Genomic DNA, 22,233 nt, shown 5'->3' on the forward strand with positions numbered 1-22,233 from the left:
TGCTCCAGGACAGGATCAGACAACACCAAAATGACGTAAACAAGAGGGATAAAAGTACACAGAGGACGGCACTAGCCACACATGCAATAGTGAGTTCACATAGTTTCGACTTCTCGAATGTTTCCATATTGGACAAAGAATCAGGCTATAATAGAAGACTCATTAGTGAAATGATACACATACAAAGACAGTGCACGGTGAATTTTAGAGAGGACACGCAGGACTCAGGCCCGGATCTAGGGGGGGGCAAGCGGGGCGCTTGCCCTGGGCGCCAGCCTAAGGGGGCGCCAAAATCAACCAGAGGTTAAAATTTTTTTACTTTTGATTTTCTCGGAAAAAATTAATTTCCTAGTGCTAAAATGGAAAGTGTAGAATGGAAACATGATAAACCATCACTATGCCTAAAATCTTTAAAATCAATGAGGGATAAATTAACTGCATATTATTCAGTCATCTACGAATGACCGCCACACTTGGGTGAAATAGGTTGAAAGATCTGATATGTTTACACTGCGTCGCAAGCAGTAATTTCTTTGCCTGGGGAATTGCCGACTCATCGCCTTCTCATCTGGAACTAAGGGCCAAAATTTCCGATTTTCTATAGACCATAACATAAAAACTAATCCTTTCAGCATAATTCTGTTTGCATATTCGTAATCTATGCCTTTGTGAAACACCAATTTTGGTGGAAATCGGTAAGATCGAAATTTTTTCAAATTTTCTATAGATGTACCGAGTTTTTCACCATAATTTGATCCCCCTTTAACTTTGTTACTAAGAGAGGTACAAAAAAATGTTTTATACAAAATCATTAATTAACCAGTAAGTTTTATACAAAAGTTTCACGAAATTGAGTTTTTTTAAATGTTTTCACAAAATGAAATATATACAAAGTGGGCGGTTTTCTGAAGAATATTTTTGGTCTCCGATCAGAACCGAATTCATTCTGTACACTAATTCGAGGGCGTAGAACACGAATATGCGAACAGATATTTTAAAAAAAAAATTTCTTTTCAAGTTATGGTCGATGGAAAATCGGAAATTTTGGACCTTCGCGGAAAAATTCATAAAACCTGAACCGTTCGAGATAGATGAATGAAATGTGGATTTTTATATTTGCAAAGAACCAATTCATCACCAAAAAGACAGCATATGACTAGTGCCTTTTTTCTAGCTGCTACAGCTCCTCAAAGTTGACCAATATTTCCGAAATTTTGCACTAAAAGTGATTTATTCCTCAAAATACTAATCCTCCAAAAATCTGATTGCATATTCGGGATCTACCTTGATTTAATATGTAAAATGATCTGGGTCGATATATGTAGTTAAAAAAATTAATTTTTGTTCGGAATAATTTCGTTCATGAAGCGCGGGTAAAAACGATAGACGATGGCGGGTTGCAAACGACATTCTTGTAAATACAAACTTTTTAATTTTTTTTTATTTATGCAATTTTTGGGAGTATTTTGGGAAAAGAATAACTTTTAATGGAACAATGAGAAAAAATATCTTTTGATGGAACAATTGGAAAAAATATGAGTGATTTTTTTCCCAAAGTACTCATCTTAGGAAAAATCTAATTGCATATTCCTAATCTATACGACCTCGAACTAGTGAAAAAAATAACTCGGGTTGAAAGTGATGACGGAATATGCAATTAGATTTTTCCTACGAACCTTAGAAGGGGGAGGGGGGGGGGGGGGCGCCATCATGAATATTTGCCCTGGTCAGAAAAAATCGTAGATCCGGGACTGGCAGGACTTAAGCTCGGTGTACCATAGCCTCATAGCTAACATGTAGTTTTGTCTCGGTTTGTTAGCAACTTTGTGCAATGTACTGTTTGTTTCATGTTGGCATAGATGGCGTTGATGGCTGTGACATACCACTAACCCGGAAAAAAGAAAAAAGAAAAAGAAAATGTATTCTGTGTTGGTTCCTTTTTAACCTCGACTCTTATGACAGTCTTCAAATTTACCCATGTAACAGAACTCAACAAAAAATCTTTCTAGAACAACAATTTTGTTACGATATCTGGCGAATGTCCAACTTATTTTTCTCATTTTTCTCATGTTTGACGATTCAAAAATTTCTTCTTTAAATAGAATAAAATAAGGTGAGTGCTTTGTCATGGCTTTCGTCTCCTATGTCAAACGTTAACTTTTACTTGTTTCCCACAGCCTTGAGAAAGGAGAAATGCTTCTCCGAAACGTCGGCAAATTTTGAATAAAAATTTTTGAATAACAAGTGTCCAAATTCCTGCTATCTTTCTTCAATATTTCTAACCTTTTTTTTTTTCATTTAAGATTCCACCAATTTCATTCAAAATTACCCTAAGGAAATTTGAAATCGAAATTTGGAAACTATGCATCCTTGTTGTGTATGGTTTAAAAAATACTTGATGTCAAATGTGAGAAAATATGTTATGTTAGGTTATTTTAGTCATCCATCTCTTTAGCCACCAATTTACTTGGCCGTTTGTTTTGAACTGATTTATCTTCTGGAGAAGGATTCTTTAAAACATTCTGAATAGAAAAAAATCGGTTCATTTGATCGTTGAAGGTGGCGTTCTGGGGCTGTCAGAATGAAACAAAATTTTTTTCTGATTACATTCTGATACATTCCTCTATCCACCAATTTTCTTTGCCGGCCATTCCAAACTTGAAAAATGAGGAATAGGCGCTGCATCGTAGACTGAATAGTTCATTTTGATACTCAGAGCTGTAATATGAACCAAAAATTATGTTAGGATATTTTAGTCATCCCTCTTTAGCGATCAATTTCCTTGACCCGGATGTTTTGGACTGATTTATCTTCTGGAGAGGGAATCCTTAAAATATTTTGAATTAAAAAAAAACGGTTCATTTGATCGTTGAAGGTGGCGTTCTAGGGCTGTCAGAATGAAAAAAAATTCTGCGTTTATTCTGATGCATTCCTCTATCCACCAATTTTCTTGGCGGGCCATTCTGAACTTGAAAAATGAGGAATAGGCGCTTCATTGTAGAATGAATAATTCATTTTGATCTTCGAAGCTTTGGTATGAACAAAAAATTATGTTAAGATATTTAAGTCATCCCTCTATGTACTTTAGCCACCAATTTCCTCGGCCGATCATTTTGAACTGACTTATCTTCTACAGAAGGAATCCTTGAAACATTCTGAATGGAAAAAAAAAGAATATCGGTTCATTTTGATCGTTGGAGGTAGGATTTTAGGGCAGAATGAAACAAAATTTTTAGGGGTACATTCTGATACATCTCTCTATACACCAATTTTCTTGGACGGTCCTTCTGAACTTGAAAAACAGGAGGAATATGAGCGTCATCGTAATATGAAAATCAATAATGAAATCAAGGATTATAAAACATGATCTATAATCCTTGGTATGAAATGAGTCTTTTCTTCCCATACATAGGTATAATTACTCGGCTCGCCATACTATTATGAATAAGGGAAACAAATTGAATGACTGCAGTATGGTTATGAGAGATCAGCAGTGAGCAAAAATACGATTATTTGACTTGAGGGAACAATATTAATTCGAGGAGGATCATACATTGTTTGTATCAAAACAAATATGGTTCCATCAGGACAAAAGTCTTAATCATGAATCAATCAAAATGTTAGAACATTAAAGTTTAAATATTTCATGTGCTGTGATTTTCAAAATCAATGCATTTTAGAAACATAACCTCTCAACAGGCCCGGATTTAGGGGGCGTCAGCTTAAGGGGGCGCCAAAATCAACCAGAGGCTTTTGGCGGTATGTGCTGGGGTGAGTTCACGCCATTTGAAGAATGGCGTGCTCTTGTGGTGATTGTTTCGTCCCACTGCTAGGGTCGGACTCATCAGGTAGGTTAATGAACCCTAGCAGCTACCTACGACAATCGCCGAAGCAGCGTAGTTTGTGCCTGCTATAAACGCCGGTTACGTCGAGGGTATAGAGTGTTGCGTCGCCGGTGGCGCCATCGTTTGGCGTATGCTGCACCGCAATAGACGTATAATCTACCCTGTGATCGCAACCGTCGTGCGCAGTGATGCCATCGTTTGGCTACCCTTGGTACCATCATGGTGAGATGAAGTATTCCTCTACCATGGGTACAACTACGCCGCCACAACACTCCCCCACCAGCGGCGCTGACTGGGGAAGCGATGCGATACGAGTCGTATTCGGGTTCGGCTTTCTGACAGTCCGAGAATTGTTCTAGGACTGCGCAAAACTCGTGCGCCCTAGTATTAAATCCTCTGCGCAGTTCTAGAACCATCCTCGGACCGTCCAAAAGCCGAACCCGAATAGAGCTACGGTAGGCAGGGTACCGCCGTTTACGAAGATGGGAAAGGGCGTCTAGAGTAGCGTCAGAAATACCAGAGATGGGAGCGTGCATTGTGAGCGAGCTATTGTCTCAACCGGTCTGGCCTTCTGGGATACGTCGTTAAGACGGCCCTCCCTCATCACGTCGGGGTCACCACTTTGGCGGTATGTGCTGGGGTGAGTTCACGCCATTTGAAGAATGGCGTGCTCTTGGGGTGATTGTTTCGTCCCACTGCTAGGGTCGGACTCATCAGGTAGGTTAATGAACCCTAGCAGCTACCTACGACAATCGCCGAAGCAGCGAAGAAGAAAACACAACTTTTTTTTTTTAACTTTGCAGTTGTTTTAATTTAAAGTTTTTAAGCTATGTTACAGGGCTATATATACAAGGGGATATATACAATGTTGACATATGGCTCAATGTCAAACAACCTCATGCCATAAATGAGATGGATTCGGACCATTTGCCTGTATCTTTCAACATTCCATATTGCACCCCCCCAATAATAGCATATAAGAAAACAACCTATTCAACTAATTGGACTAAGTTTAAAGAAAGGTGCCAACGGCTTATTCAAATAAATTACCTGCTCCATACCACAGCTGAAATCGACCAAGCAGTTGAAACCTTTTCTTCGACCATTCTGAAATGCTATAAAGCGTCTACAACTATAACCAACGATGAAAACCACAACGAAGAACTCCCTACAGAAATTAAAGAAATCATTCAACTCAAAAATAGAACTAGAAAACGTCTCCAACGAAATTTTGATGTAGATACATACCACGTATATAAACAATTAGTTTCGCTATCAAGATCAATGATTTCCTCGTACAAAACAAAAAAATGGGAAGATTTCACTCAGAATTTAAATAATTCTAGCGACATGTGGAGATTAGTTAGGAAACTTAAACAAAGTGATAACACCCAAAAAATTCCTCCCCTTCGAAGCAGTCAAGGTATACTATTTGAGGAAAAGGACAAAGCAGATCACCTAGCTGGAACATACGCTGAAATCCACGAATCCTCAAACAATCTGTCAGACAGTGAAACAGAGAAACTAGTGGAAGATATATTCCAATCATTCATTTCACTTCCCACTCTCATTCAAAATGAAGATCTCACCTCTCCCTCAGAAATCAAAAGCATTCTAAAATCGCTCAAAAGTAAAAAAGCCCCAGGGGACGACAAAATTCTAAATAAAACCTTAAAATCCCTACCACGTAAAGCGATTGTACAACTATCAAACATTTTCAATAGCTGCCTTCGTCTCAATTATTTTCCACAGATATGGAAAAACGCAATAGTCCTACCATTCCGTAAAGCTTCCAAAGATCCCAAACTCGCAATAAATTACAGACCCATCAGCCTATTACCTTCAATTTCGAAAATCCTTGAGAGGATTATCTTAGTCCGACTTCGTAAACATGATAAAGATAATAATCTTACCATCGAAGAACAATACGGTTTTCGCGAAAACCACAGTACTATTTTACAACTAGCAAACCTAACTGACAGAATTGCTAAAAATTTCAATTTAAATAAAATCACAGCTATGATAAGCCTTGACATAGAGAAGGCGTTCGACACGGTCTGGCACAAGGGACTCATCTATAAATTAATCATGAAAGCTTTCCCTGCATATTTGATTAAAATAATCATTTCATATCTTGAAAATAGAACTTTCCAGGTTAAAGTAGGTCACACATTATCTGAAAAGAAGAAAATTACAGCAGGTGTTCCACAAGGGGGTCTGCTTTCTCCCGACCTATTCAAACATTATATAAACGACATACCGAAAGATAACAACACTAAAATCTATCTCTTCGCGGACGACACGGCTATCACTTCTGAGTCTTGGTCCAAAGCGCAGGCAACAAAATATTTACAAGTCCATTTAAATAAATTGGAAAAATATTATCACAAATGGAAAATTAAAATTAATGCTTCCTTTTTTTTTTTTTTTTTTTTTTTTTTTTTTTTTTTTTTATAGCAGGGGGAATCTGCGACCGTGAAAACACGGGGCTCTATCTCTCGCCCAGAGGAACCCATTTCTAGGGAACACTGTGGGGTTACTCACTCTCCTGAGTTCGCGACCCACTAAACCTAACCTGCTTTTTGTTGGTTCCGGGCATTTGCCTATAAACCATTTATCCTTTAATCGGTTGATTTCTTCTTGCACATTGTCGTGCTAGTGTTTTCATGTTCGTCCATTTCGGATATCTCTTCTTAGTATAGTTTTAATAAGTTGTCGTACTCATTTTAATCTCTCCTCAATTGATCTCTCGGTCTCCTTTTGTAAATTCTCATTCTTCTTCTGTCTTCCTCCGGATCGTAGTCCACTAGTCTCCTGAGTTCTTCGTTTGGATGTTCCTTCGCTGTTTCGAATAACTTTTCAGCTTTCCTCTTCATAAATTCGGTGATGGTTTCCCACTTCAAATCTCGATATATCTGTTTGTTCCTGACAAACCAAGGCGCATCTATGGCACATCGTAGTAGCTTGTTTTCTGTTGCCTGAATTCTTTGTATATGGCTCTTTGCCGCGAATCCCCAAGCACCTGATCCATAAGTCAGTTGCGGTCTAGCAACGGCTTTGATTATTTTCAATTTTGTCTCATTTGACATATGGCTCTTTCTACCTATCAGCGGGTAGAGCATATTCATCGCTGCCTTGGTTTTGTCAACGGCTTGTTTGATATGGCTTCTCCATGTTAGACCTTTGTCTAGGGTGATACCTAAATATTTTGCTTCGTTTTTCCATTCGATTTCTTCTCCATCTACCTCTAGATTTGTTGTAGTTCTTAGTCTCCTCTTCTGCAGTAATATCGCTTGGCTCTTTTGTCCGTTGAGTTTTATTTTCCATTTAATACACCAGTCATTTATTTCATCTATAGCTTCTTGTAACATTCCTTCTATAATTTCTGGCTTGCGATGTCGCATTGCGATTCCTGTGTCGTCGGCATAGAGTGTCAGCATAGTCCTTGGAGATTTTGGTATATCGTGAATATATATGTTATACAGTAACGGCCCAAGTACTGACCCTTGAGGCACCCCTGCTTCCATATATCTGGTTGTGGAGTTTTCTCCTTCCACTTTCACGTAGAATCTTCTGTTCCTCAAATAATTCCTAATCAACTTGCACAGTTTCATTGAATATCCAGCATATCTCATTTTGTAAATCAATCCTTCATGCCATACTCTGTCGAATGCTCTGGCGACATCTAGTAGTACAAGACCGGTTGCTTGTTTATTTTGGAATCCTTCTGTTATGTATTCTGTGAGTCTCAGTAATTGCTGTTCAGTTGAGTGGTCTCTTCTGAATCCGAATTGCTCTGCTGGAATGAGATTCAGATTTTCAGTTTCTTCTGTAAGCCTCCTAGCGATTACCCTTTCTACTACTTTTCCTAGGGCGGACAATAAACTTATCGGCCTGTAGTTTTGGGGGAATTTCTTATCTTTGCCTGGTTTGTTGAACACTATGACTTCTGCAGTTTTCCACTTTTCCGGATAGTGTTCAGTCCTCATTATACCGTTTGCAATATTTGTGAGAGCAGCTATACCTTTTCTAGGTAATTTCTTCAACATAGCATTCGTTATTTTATCACTTCCGGGAGCTTTTCTATTTTTCAAGCTTCTGATTATCTCTTTTATTTCAAATGGAGAAGTTGGTTTTTCTATTTTGTCGTCTACTGGTGGTTCGTCCATTTCTTCTTCGTTGTTCTCTACAAGATCTTCCAGCTCGTCATTATCGTCATCAGGTCTGTAATTTATTCTCGATTCTCTTTCTATCGAGTCCGCCAGTGCTTCTGCTTTATCGATATTCGTATATGCCATTCCTCTTTCTCCGTGGAGAGGTGGTATTTTAGTCTTTTCTCTTCTCAGACATTTTTGCATTTTCCATGCAGAATGATCGATAGTATTTAATTCTTGAACTCTTTTGTTCCATCTATTTGTTCTCATGTCCTTCAGGGCATTTTTCAGAACTTGGCTGTGTCGGTTTAGATTTCTCTTATTTATATCTGTTTTGTTGAGCCTGTATGTTTTTCTTAGTCTCCGATTTTCCCTGATGAGATCTTTGATTTCTCTGGGTGTATCACCGTGTGGATGTATCGGTGCTGGTCTCGTTATTTTCTTTGTGCTCTTTTTGTAGGCATCTATTATATTCTTTTCTAGTTTATCAACTGCTCTTTCTAGGTCTTCCGGTGTGTTGATTGTCGGTATTTCTGTTACCTCCGATTGTATCAGATGGCTATATTTCGTCCAATCGGTGTATTCTCTTGTTTGCATTAGTTCTCTTCTTGGCCCATCTCCTATTGTTAATTCGATGGGGTTGTGGTTAGAGGTTCCGTCCCACAAGGTCTCTATCGAGAATTCTCTAGTGATATTTTTCATAATTGCGATATCAATTATATCTGGTAATCCATTTCCGAATGCTAGGTACGTTGGTTCTTCAGGTCCAATAACGATAGCTTCATGTTTTTCAGCGAGATCTTTCAGTTTTCTGCCATTTCTGTTTTCCATCCTGCTGTTCCATTCTGGAGATTTGCAATTAAAATCTCCGATGCAGATTTTCGGGTTTGTTCCATCTAGTAAGTTGTTGATTTCTTCTTCCAATAGGTTATTTGGGGGTCTTTTATATGCCGATGTGACTTCGACTCTTTGTCGATTTATTTCAGCTACAATCGTCACTGTTTCTATTTGTGACTCGTCAGATCTTCCTTTAAAATAGTGTTTCAGATCTCGTCTAACCAGTAAGGCAACACCTCCCCCAGTGTTTGCGATTCTGTCACATCTATATGTCTCATAATTCATGATATTCAATCGCGTATTTGGTTGTATTCTTGTTTCCTGTAAGGCTATAATATCAGGTTTTCTCTCTGATATTATTTCTTCTATCTCGGGTTTTCGAGTTCTGACCCCGTTTATGTTCCAGGAGACTATTTTAAGGGAATTTTTCCTAGTTGTATGTTCCATTATTTCAGTTTACTGAACATTCCTTGGAGTTTTTTCTCCATCTCTCTTTCAATTTTCAACATGATTTTGTTGAAAATTTTTTCAGTAAAAGTGTCTAAATCGTCGGCGGATTCAGAGACTTTTCTGTTTTCTTTTGTTTTGTTGATCGTGGGTTTAGCTTGGGGCATTTTCGGTGTCTCCTTCTTCTGTACTGGTTTGGGTACTTCTTTTTTCTTGTCGTCTACTTTGGAGGGGGTGGGCTTCTTTTTCTCCTGGACTTTTAGAGGAATCGTGCTCTGCTGAGCCGATTTCTGGCCTGTTTTCCTCTTCCTTGTAACTAATTTGAATTCGCTACATCCTTTGTAGCTTGCTGGATGGCCTTCTTCACCGCACAGAACGCATGTGGCATTTCTCTCCTCACCTTTTCTGGTAAGTTCGCAATCTTTTGTGCAATGATTGCCCAAACATTTGACGCATCTGTATGGAAAAGAGCACTTGTTTTGGGCATGTCCGTACCTCTGACATCTGAAGCATTGGCTTGGATTTTCTGCCCTTCTTTTTGATTCCACTACAATGCAGAGATTGTAGAGGCGTCTTATTTCGAAAATCTCCTTTCTCTGAGTTTTTACCAGGTATAAGGGTATAAACTTTTTGGTTTTATTGGATGTCATTCTGGACACCTCGGCGTCATGGATTCCTTGGACCTTTAGATCATTTTTTATTAAATCTAGGTCAGCATCTATTGGGAGATGTCTTATAACTGCATATATCTTTTTCTCTTCCTCCATCTGGTACGTGAAGTACTCCTTACCAATCTGGTCAAAATATTTTGTTATGTTCCTGTAGTCGTCCACAGTCGAGGCTACGATCCTGATCCCGTCTTTTACGACGGTTGCTCTGTTGTAGCTGAATTTCTTCAAGTAGAGAGCTTTTGAGATCTCTACCCAATCGGCTGTACCCATCGTCGTGATGGGTGGAATTTTATCTTTTTTAGGTAACTCCGTTGCTTTTTTTGCGGTCTCTTCGTCTGAAGATGAACTTTCTTTACGCGCGCGTTTTGTGGGCGGCGCGTTCTGGGTTTTAGCAACTTGAGTTGCAAAATTTCTCTTCTTCTCCGGTTCTGGAGCTACTTCCTGTTTGGAGATATTTTTGGGGACCGCTACCGGCTTTGCAATTTCTGCAAATGTGGGGGATTTCTGTGCCGTATTCTGTTTTGCAATTTCAGCAAAACTAGGGGATTGAGGAGCTTTATTTTTGTTAACTTCCTCTCTCAAGAGGCGTATCTCCCCGACCAACTGAGACACGGTTTCAGTCAGTTTATTTATTTGAGCCTTCAACTGCCCATTCTCTTCTTTGAGCCTTACAAGCTCCTCTGCATCTCCATCGCTAAATTCTTCGTTGTCCGTAGCTTCCATGTAGGAGCTCTCATTGTCTGAGACCTCCGACATGGCTTTTGTCCGTATTGAACTATATGAGGTATTTCGGAATAATAATGAATATTGGAAATCCTTACTACTATGTTACTATTAAGCTATGTGGCTAAATTAAATATTTTCTATACTATCAGAAAAATAAATCGACTCACCAGTGATATCCGTGGAACCAGCGATCTTGGGATCTGGACTCTACACTGAATACACTGAATTTGAACGAATTTCCGCTCTATAACACATACACTTATAGAACTTACAAAAAACTTCGGAAGTTTCGTAGACGGAATCATAAATTCCGCAGCTTCGCCAGTGTACACTTTCACCTCCGCTTTCACTTTTACGGCACTGTGACACTTCGACTTTCTCGTCCGCTTTCTCTTTTATGACACTTCGACTTTCTCGTCCGCTTTCTCTTTTATAGCACTAGGAGCACTGTAGCACGTCTTCTCTTGTCAAGCGAATGACTATTAATGCTTCCAAAACAAACCTGACCTACTTCACACATAAACGCCGCGTCTCCCCCACCAAAAATTTAACATTTTGCAACCAACCAATAGCTGAGAAGAATCACTTGAAATATCTTGGAGTCATTCTTGATAAAAAATTGAACTTTAATAATCATACCAATGAAATCATCAGCAAAAGTATTGTACTGCTCAGTGGGGTCTTCCCGCTGCTTTGCAAGGAAAGCATACTCAACCGTACATCCAAAATCAGGATCTACAAACAAGGCATTAGGCCCATCATGACTTACGCAAATCCGATTTGGAGTAAGATGACTAAAACCAATTACGGCAAACTTCAACGCGTCCAAAATAAATTTCTTCGAATCATTTTGAACAAATCCAGAGAAACCAAAATAAAAGAACTCCACCAAGAGTCTAATGTTGAAACAATTCAAAATATTGTTAAGGAAGAAACCTCTAAATTTTTCAACCATAATATCATGAAATTAGAAAAGACCTCCCACCTTAAAAATTATTTTCTTCCGACAAGGAGAATAAAACATAGATTAATTCAACATTTGATTATGTGAATTTCACTGCCTCTTTCATTTAACCCATCTGAGCACTAGTTGTGTTTTCTTCGCGCACTCGACATGCTTCAGCAAAAAACTACACACTCATATGAAACTTATGTAATCATTTTTTTAAACTTCTAGACTAGGTAAAACATTAGTTAGGCACTAGTATCCAAAACTATACATTAAGCCATATGTCAACATTGTATATATCCCCTTGTATATATAGCCCTGTAACATAGCTTAAAAACTTTAAATTAAAACAACTGCAAAGTTAAAAAAAAAAAAAAAAGTTCTGTTTTCTTCTTTTCTTCTTCGGCTCAATGTATAGTTTTGGATACTAGTGCCTAACTAATGTTTTACCTAGTCTAGAAGTTTAAAAAAAATGATTACATAAGTTTTATATGAGTGTGTAGTTTTTTGCTGAGGCATGTCGAGTGCGCGAAGAAAACACAACTAGTGCTCAGATGGGTTACATAAAAGAGGCAGTGAAATTCACATAATCAAATGTTGAATTAATCTATGTTTTATTCTCTTTGTCGGAAGAAAATAATTTTTAAGGTGGGAGGTCTTTTCTAATTTCATGATATTATGGTTGAAAAATTTAGAGGTTTCTTCCTTAACTTTATTTTGAATTGTTTCAACATTAGACTCTTGGTGGAGTTCTTTTATTTTGGTTTCTCTGGATTTGTTCAAAATGATTCGAAGAAATTTATTTTGGACGCGTTGAAGTTTCCCGTAATTGGTTTTAGTCATCTTACTCCAAATCGGATTTGCGTAAGTCATGATGGGCCTAATGCCTTGTTTGTAGATCCTGATTTTGGATGTACGGTTGAGTTTGCTTTCCTTGCAAAGCAGCGGGAAGACCCCACTGAGCAGTACAATACTTTTGCTGATGATTTCATTGGTATGATTATTAAAGTTCAATTTTTTATCAAGAATGACTCCAAGATATTTCAAGTGATTCTTCTCAGCTATTGGTTGGTTGCAAAATGTTAAATTTTTGGTGGGGGAGACGCGGCGTTTATGTGTGAAGTAGGTCAGGTTTGTTTTGGAAGCATTAATTTTAATTTTCCATTTGTGATAATATTTTTCCAATTTATTTAAATGGACTTGTAAATATTTTGTTGCCTGCGCTTTGGACCAAGACTCAGAAGTGATAGCCGTGTCGTCCGCGAAGAGATAGATTTTAGTGTTGTTATCTTTCGGTATGTCGTTTATATAATGTTTGAATAGGTCGGGAGAAAGCAGACCCCCTTGTGGAACACCTGCTGTAATTTTCTTCTTTTCAGATAATGTGTGACCTACTTTAACCTGGAAAGTTCTATTTTCAAGATATGAAATGATTATTTTAATCAAATATGCAGGGAAAGCTTTCATGATTAATTTATAGATGAGTCCCTTGTGCCAGACCGTGTCGAACGCCTTCTCTATGTCAAGGCTTATCATAGCTGTGATTTTATTTAAATTGAAATTTTTAGCAATTCTGTCAGTTAGGTTTGCTAGTTGTAAAATAGTACTGTGGTTTTCGCGAAAACCGTATTGTTCTTCGATGGTAAGATTATTATCTTTATCATGTTTACGAAGTCGGACTAAGATAATCCTCTCAAGGATTTTCGAAATTGAAGGTAATAGGCTGATGGGTCTGTAATTTATTGCGAGTTTGGGATCTTTGGAAGCTTTACGGAATGGTAGGACTATTGCGTTTTTCCATATCTGTGGAAAATAATTGAGACGAAGGCAGCTATTGAAAATGTTTGATAGTTGTACAATCGCTTTACGTGGTAGGGATTTTAAGGTTTTATTTCGAATTTTGTCGTCCCCTGGGGCTTTTTTACTTTTGAGCGATTTTAGAATGCTTTTGATTTCTGAGGGAGAGGTGAGATCTTCATTTTGAATGAGAGTGGGAAGTGAAATGAATGATTGGAATATATCTTCCACTAGTTTCTCTGTTTCACTGTCTGACAGATTGTTTGAGGATTCGTGGATTTCAGCGTATGTTCCAGCTAGGTGATCTGCTTTGTCCTTTTCCTCAAATAGTATACCTTGACTGCTTCGAAGGGGAGGAATTTTTTGGGTGTTATCACTTTGTTTAAGTTTCCTAACTAATCTCCACATGTCGCTAGAATTATTTAAATTCTGAGTGAAATCTTCCCATTTTTTTGTTTTGTACGAGGAAATCATTGATCTTGATAGCGAAACTAATTGTTTATATACGTGGTATGTATCTACATCAAAATTTCGTTGGAGACGTTTTCTAGTTCTATTTTTGAGTTGAATGATTTCTTTAATTTCTGTAGGGAGTTCTTCGTTGTGGTTTTCATCGTTGGTTATAGTTGTAGACGCTTTATAGCATTTCAGAATGGTCGAAGAAAAGGTTTCAACTGCTTGGTCGATTTCAGCTGTGGTATGGAGCAGGTAATTTATTTGAATAAGCCGTTGGCACCTTTCTTTAAACTTAGTCCAATTAGTTGAATAGGTTGTTTTCTTATATGCTATTATTGGGGGGGTGCAATTTGGAATGTTGAAAGATACAGGCAAATGGTCCGAATCCATCTCATTTATGGCATGAGGTTGTTTGACGGTTAAATTTTTGGAAATTGCAAAGTCTATTGTGGATGGGTTAGCGTTCTTTCTTCGAGGGTAGTAGGTATATGAATTCTGAGGATAATTTAAGATGTAGTTAGAGTTTCTCAGAAAATTTTGCAATAGATTTCCGTTTCTATTATTGCCAAGGCAATTCTAAAGGGTACTTCGGCTATTGAAATCCCCCGTAATGAGGGTTTTATGATTCAGGTCCATCAGGCTAGTAAGTTCATTCAAGTTTAAAGGGGAGGAATGGCCATTGTAAATATTTATTATCAAGAGGTTTCCAATTTTGATTGCCTGACTTTCTATGTCAAATGTTCTAGTTTCTATTTCAATTGGGGTTAGATGTTTTTTATAATATATGAGAAGACCTCCACTTGTATTTTCGGTTTGTTAAGGAAGTAGTAGTTGCGTAATTTTGGAGGTTTCGCAGAGCCTAATCTAGATTCTTGGATGCAAATTACGTCGCATTTATTTTGATTCGTGAAAATTTCTAGCTCATTAATTTTGTTCCTGATGCCATCAGCATTCCAAGATAAAATAATCAAATCTTTCCTTTGGGTTTTATAAACCATATTTCTCCGCTAGGTTGCTTATAATCAAAACTTTCTCCATTGGAGATGTTGAATTCTTTAGAGCATTTTTCATATCTCGTATGAGGGATATGAGTTGGGATAAATTGCACATTTCGTTCAATTCTTGAATTTCTTTTAGTAATGTTTGAAATTCTGTCAAGTTTCTGTTCGAATCGTCATACGTTTCATTATTAATGTTTTTAACCGCGTTAGCGTAGTGCAACGTGTGGGTGGGTGTTTTTGGATTTTGATCGGGTCTAGGGAAGAGAGAATTCTTTTCTTGATTATTGAATGGTTGAGGAGACATAATTAGTTTTTTCGGTCTATCTAGAGCACTAGTGTTTTTTATTTGCGACTCGACATACCTTATATATGTGGGGCACTTTTTATAGCTGGCTGCGTGGGGTCCTTCACAATTGGCACAAATCACTTTGTCCGTTTTTCCCTTGATGGGACAGTGTTTTGTTAGGTGTTTTGCCGCGCACTTAACACATCGTGGTTGCAGGTTGCAGTTGCTCGATCCATGGCCGAACCTCTGACATCTGTAGCACTGAGTTACATTAGATTTTTTGGCGTATCTTTGCCATTCTAGTGTAATATGATCTAGCTCTTTGGTTTTCCTTAGATCCTTTAGGTTGGTTTCTTTTGGTACAGACACTAAAAATGAATGTGAATTGCCGTTTTTGCTTTTCATCTTCAGACAATCGATGTTTTCAGGTTTAATTTTGTGATCAAGTGATATTTGATTCTTAATCTCTTCTTCTGATGTAAAGCAGGCTGCTTTCACGACTATTTTCTTGCTTCTCTCTTCTTTCGGGCAATATGTAAAGAATTGAATGTTCTCATTTCTTAGGGCTGCTAATAACTTATGATGGTCACTTTGGTTGGTGGTTGTAATTTTTGTTTCGTCCTTATAATATTTGATTGAGAATTTCTCGTTCGTCACTTGTTTCACCATTTGATGAAACTTTTTGTAGTCCTCGATTTTCGAGGTTACCGTGATAGGGGGGCATCTTTTTACTGTTTTCGCTTGGGTTGAAGGTAATTCCAATGGGTTGTTGTGATCCGTTTCCATTGATTCTGCATCCTTAAGAATGCCAAATTTATTGGTCAATTCGGTTGGTTTCGGTTCTGTTGGGGTTGGTCTACGGCACGTCTTCTTGGGAGATTTAAACTCTAGTTCGCTGCTCCATGGATGTTGATCCATCTTTATAAATTTAACGATGGACTTGGTGAGCGAAACACCTTTGCCCTTGATTGACGTTCTCACTAATTTGTGTTTTGGCTTAATGGTGGGATTCTAAATAGACTATCAGTTAACTCAGGGTACGATTTCGGGGTATACACACGGACGTGCTTACACTTCGGCGTCTGAACGATCACTGACGCCCGAAGCAGCGTAGTTTGTGCCTGCTATAAACGCCGGTTACGTCGAGGGTACAGAGTGTTGCGTCGCCGGTGGCGCCATCGTTTGGCGTATGCTGCACCGCAATAGACGTATAATCTACCCTGTGATCGCAACCGTCGTGCGCAGTGATGCCATCGTTTGGCTACCCTTGGTACCATCATGGTGAGATGAAGTATTCCTCTACCATGGGTACAACTACGCCGCCACAGGCTAAATTTTTTTTTTTTTAGTTTCTCGGAAAAAATTAATTTCCTAGTGCTAAAATCAAAACTGTAGAATGGAAACATGATAAACCATCATTATGCCAAAAATCTTCAAAATCAATGAGGGATCAATTGACTGTATATGTATTATTTAGTCATCTAGGAATGACCGCCACACTTGGGTGAAATAGGTTAAGATATGTCTACAATGCGTCGCAAGCATAGAGCCAGTGATTTCTTTGCCTGGGGAATTACCGATTCATCCCCATTTCATCTGGAACGAAGGGGCAAAATTTCCGATTTGTTATGGACCATAACTTAATAACTAATCCTTTCAGCAAAATTCTGTTCACATATTCGTAATCTACGCCCTCGATTTAGTGAATACACCAATTTTGGTGGAAATCGCAGAGATCGAAAATTTTTCAAATTTTCCATACTGTATAATGTATGGATTTTCTGAAAAATATTTTTGGTCTCCGATCAAAACCAAATTCGTACTGTAAACTAATACGAGGGCGTAGAACACTGTATGCAAACAGATATTTTTCAAAAATTAAGTTTTCAAGTTATTGTCGATGGAAAATCGGAAATTTTGGACTTTCGCGGAAAAAATTATAATATCTAAACTGTCAGCGGTAGATGAAGAAAATGTGGTATTTTCTATTCGCAAAGAACCAATCTATCACAAAAGAATCAGCATATGACTAGTGCTTTTTTTCTGGCTTCTACACCTCCTCAAAGTTGACCAATTTTTTCGAAATTTTGCACTAAAAGTGATTTATTTCTCAAAATACTGATCCTACAACAAATCAAATTGCATATTCGTGATCTACGACCTCGAATTAATAAGTAAAATGACCCGGGTCGATTTATGTCGCTGAAAAAATTAATTTCCGTTCGGAATAATTTCGTTCGTAAAGCGCGGATAAAAACTATAGGTGAGCGGGGGTTGCAAACTACATTCTTGTAAAAACAAACTTTTTTATTTTTCGAACGATTTCAACCCGAGTCATTTTTTCTACTAATTCGTGGTCGAAGATTACGAATAAGCAATTAGATTTTTCCTAAGATGAGTACTTTGGAAAAAAAATTACTTTCAATGGAACAATGGGGAAAAAATAAGAGTGATTTTTTTCCTAAAGTACTCATTTTAGGAAAAGTCAAATTGCATATTCGTAATCAACGACCTCGAATTAGTGAAAAAAATAACTCGGGTTGAAATCGCGATGACGAATATGCAATTATTTGTTTCCTAAGAACCTTTGAAGGGGGGGGGGGGGGCATCATGAATTTTTGCGAGGGTATCCGAATGCAATGTTGAATCGAGTATTGAAAATATCTCTACAAGTTTGGTACGAAACTGGTTGTTGGGGATGCAAGAGGGTGTACATATCATACATTTTCTTGATGTTTAATTCCTGAGGTAAGTAAGTTTTTTGAGATTTACTAAGGCTATAGTGACTGCTCCTACCTTTGAAAGACTGTATATGATTAAAAACAACATTTTGAGTTTCTGTGCTCAGCTTATGCTTCCTATTGTCGTGCTTTCCACGGCCATCTGTTGGAGCTTTTCCATCGCGTTTAAGCGATTGTTGGATAGTTTCAACTCTACGTTTTGTAATACCATGAAGTGACAAAAATGCAAATTTACATACTGGAACGTCTTCTAAACCATTGTCCCTCAATATTCGCACTTTTTAAAAAAATGAGGAAGTGCGGAAATTAGCGTTCGCTTCATCTTGCCGGTTTTTCCGCTTCATGATGGGTGTTACGCTCATTAGACCTGTCAAATATGCACTTTACTCGTCCCAAGTTTTCAACAGGTTGAAGTTTTTAATTATGGTCTTTCTTTCCGATTCCGGAATTCGTTTGAAACATTGCAACCTTTAAACACTTACAGTCGTTTCCCAGTTCATGGCTTTGCACTCTTATCTTCTTATTCACTTCTGATAGACGACCGAAAATTTTTCTTTTTTTAGTTGATCGGCCTGATGGTACCGACATTTCATCATCAGAACTCATTTTCAGTGGTACAGATATAATTGAACACTCTCTTGTGAAGTACAAACTGCAAATACTGCTACTAAAACTGTTAGACTGCCGCTCTCTACTATGTACAATGTGCATAGGGAAAGAACGTGGTAAGTCGCAGTTTGTATGTCATACAAACTGCGGCTTACCACGTTCTTTTCCGAAACCGCTGTACTTAGCACGTTCTTTCCTAACATAGCGGAGGCATTTTGCCTCATATCTCGTGAAATTACCACGTTCTTTCCCTTTTTGTATTTTACATCGATTGGCCTCCATTTTATCTAAATATCCCCACCATTTTCTATATTTCACGAAAAAGTGGACTTAGCACATTCTTCCCCTTGACGCTTCACATCCAACCTGACCGAGTTGGCCGTGTCACGGTGTCAAGGAGATATAGGAAAGGAGGCGCAGGTCTGACGTCATTGGACGCTTATGTCAAGCTAAATTGTCAGAACTGGTGTCGTTAGCAGTGGCGTAGATTATCCGCACGTAAATTGTTTTAGAATAAGCGAATCCAACTACCGAATCGATATATCTGTGAAGGTAGTGAATAATTATGGGATTATTGATTGTGCTCGAGTTCCTCCAAAACTTTCCTGAACAGGTTGGTGTCGTTTGATGAAGATTTTATAAGAACTTATGTCTAGAAAATTTCATTCTATCATCTCACTTACATGAATAATGTTATTTGTGGAAATAAATGAATGTAATAGATAATTTATTTGGATGAAAACATATTATGCAACTCAAAATGCCAACACAGAAAGTATTTTCCAGCAATTTTTCATTTAATGAGAAGTTACAATTGGGTTGGTATGGTTACTTTGGTTCACGTTCATTTCTGTTATCTCTCTTAATTAACCCATTTAATGATAAGCTTCTGTTTTGTCAGATATCATCATCTAAGATACTACAGTTTTTTTCTTTAGGTGTTCATTATGACGTTGGTCTTACTTTATCAAACCCACTTATAGAACTGTGAAAGTTTGTCCCCGAGCCATATGATAATTTTTTCCTACTCAAAATATCCATATTGATTTAGATTATAACTGTACCATTTTTTTTCTTTCACAAAGCTCATTAATGGTATTTTTCTACTAAACTTCTAGTCAAGACACTTCTTTTGGAAGTTCCAATAATAGTAAGCCATTACAGGATAGTGTTTTTCTACAGTATCTGGTATTGAACTCTTTCTCCAGAAACAATATACCTAAAAACAAAAATTAATTGAAATAAATTTTCTACTAATCTGTTGGGCATAAAAAGATCAAGGACCTATATGACTGCGTTATTTCAACAATGAGAAAACATTCTTGAAACACTTCAATAAGAGAACAGGCTGGAATTATGTTGATGAACTTTTTGGATATTGTCCCCTTTTCTAGAGTGTCCTTATTTTAGAAAGTACATGCAGGTATTTGATGTGCTTCAAGTTAATTGTTGACAAATACACCAACTACGTATGTGAATTTTCTTTTGCTAAATCTTCTAGGGTATGTGTTAAACATTTCAATGGGAACTGATTATATGTTTCGAGATAAGTTAACAAGGAGCACATGTAATAATGGAGAATTATTTTATATACCCAGCCCCAGTGGCGGATTTACATATTTGCCGCCTGTAGGCTATTCAAATTTTGCCGCCCTTACCATAATTATTTAGTTTAAGTTCAGCATAAATGCTGAATTAAAGTTCAGCAACTATAAAAACAAGTAGCAAAGAGAAAACAAACATCAAATATAATATATACATGGTGCATTGGATTAGTTGCGAAAAATTAAATTCTTTGTCAAAAAATAGGGTGGATCTTCAATGTAACATTTTTACAGCTCTCTAAAGGTGGCACTCGAAAAGCAGTTCTTGATTTTTTTCTTGAGAATCGAAAAACTGACAAGAATGAAATTAAGCAGATATTTTATGCGGGGAAGATTTCGGTTCTGTTCCTCTATGATTGAAAGTGCTAGCTATTGAAAGACACCTCTAAACATTGTTCCGCAAGAAACTTTTTTCCATATTTCACAATGAAAAAATTGATTTTGGATAGCTTGATCCATCCTTAACAAATAGGGTCTTTTGTAGTATCTTGCGAATATTCACGGTTTTTCAGAAAAAAAGGGACACCTTAAACAAAGTGCATATCGAACATTTCTGCGTTTGCGCACACAATCATTTTAATGAGTATGTGACAAAATTCTCAAGATGATAGCCAAATCAACAAATAATTGTAACTGAATCAAAGTTAATCAAAACTAGTCGTACCAAAATTACATCCGCATACTAGATAAATTCTAGTTCAGAAATGATTCCAGCCTCTACGACTGACGCTATCATCATGATTATTTTTTTATACCGTGAATTTTAGCAAGAAATCACAAGAGACCTTATTTTTGAGAATAGATTTAGTTATCCAAAATTAATTTTTCATTGTAAAATATGAATATCGAAAAAGTTTCTTGCTAAACAAAGATCAGGGATGGCTTTTTCTACCCCTTTCTATCACAGACAAAGAGAACCTAACATTTTTTGTAATGCCTTCACGACCGTACAAAATGTCTGCTTGATTTAATACGTATACGTTTATTGATTTTCAATAAAAAAATATGAAAACTGTTTTTCGGACGCCATCTTTAGGGGGCTGTAACAAAGCAGGGGTACAAAAAAGGAAAGACCTTCCCTATTTTTTTAAAGCCCCCTAAATTTTCTGTAAATGTTCATATTATTATATGTAGGTATTATATGGCCACAAACTAACTGACGCTGACAATGAAATAGGAAGGTGAGTCATAAAAGTCTCACCTCGGGTTTCATAAAGCTTGATCAGGGAATCAACCAATACGTCAATTTGTTTTTATTTTCAAGTTATAATTCAGTCAAGATCGTTTAGAATATCATTCTCGCATCAAATTATGACGTTTATAGGTCCATTAAATTATTCTCAATTGCTACTTGTTCAATATATTCAAAAACGAAAAGGTTTCAGTGATTTCGTTTTAGAAATCAAGTGATTGTCAAATCGTTGATCGCAAAATCAAAGTTCTATGAAACCCGCTGTTAAAATATCTTTTTGCTATGTCGTCATATGAAATTTTTTTCATTAGTTCTGACTCAATACACAAAAAAACTAAAGCGTTCAGCTTTTCTTGCCCTAATGTGGTTCGTAGGTACCTAACTTTTCATCTTTTTCAAGCAAAAAAAGCTTCTCTAACCCGAAACATTTGTCGCTGGTGTATACATAGAGCCATAGGTACGAACTGCTATATCGAAGTTTGGACAAACATTTCTTGAATTGTGTTTTCCGAGAAACCGAAGAAACACATCCCAACGATTCAGAATCACCAAAAATTTTTCACCCTCACGGAGTTTCAGTAAAGAGTCCAATGCGGCCGAAATAAGAGGGAAACAGGAAAATAATAATAATAATTATTATTATTAATAACCATGCAGGGCAAAATAATGATGCACTACTTGTTCAGTTTATTTATATTTCGGGAAAATCAGATGTAGATAGGTATTAAAATAGCTTTGAAATACAAGTATTTCAGTTTCTATAATGGGTTGGGTTCACAAAAAATTGTCCCCAAATTTGCCGCCTCCTAAAATCTGCCGCCCTAGGCTTCAGCCTACTCAGCCTCTATGGTAAATCCGCCACTGCCCAGCCCTCCTGAGTTATTGAAATAATAGATTGGTTTTTATCACATTTCTGAC

This window comes from Coccinella septempunctata, chromosome 4 (genome assembly GCF_907165205.1).
Source record: "Coccinella septempunctata chromosome 4, icCocSept1.1, whole genome shotgun sequence".
Lineage (NCBI taxonomy): Eukaryota > Metazoa > Arthropoda > Insecta > Coleoptera > Coccinellidae > Coccinella > Coccinella septempunctata.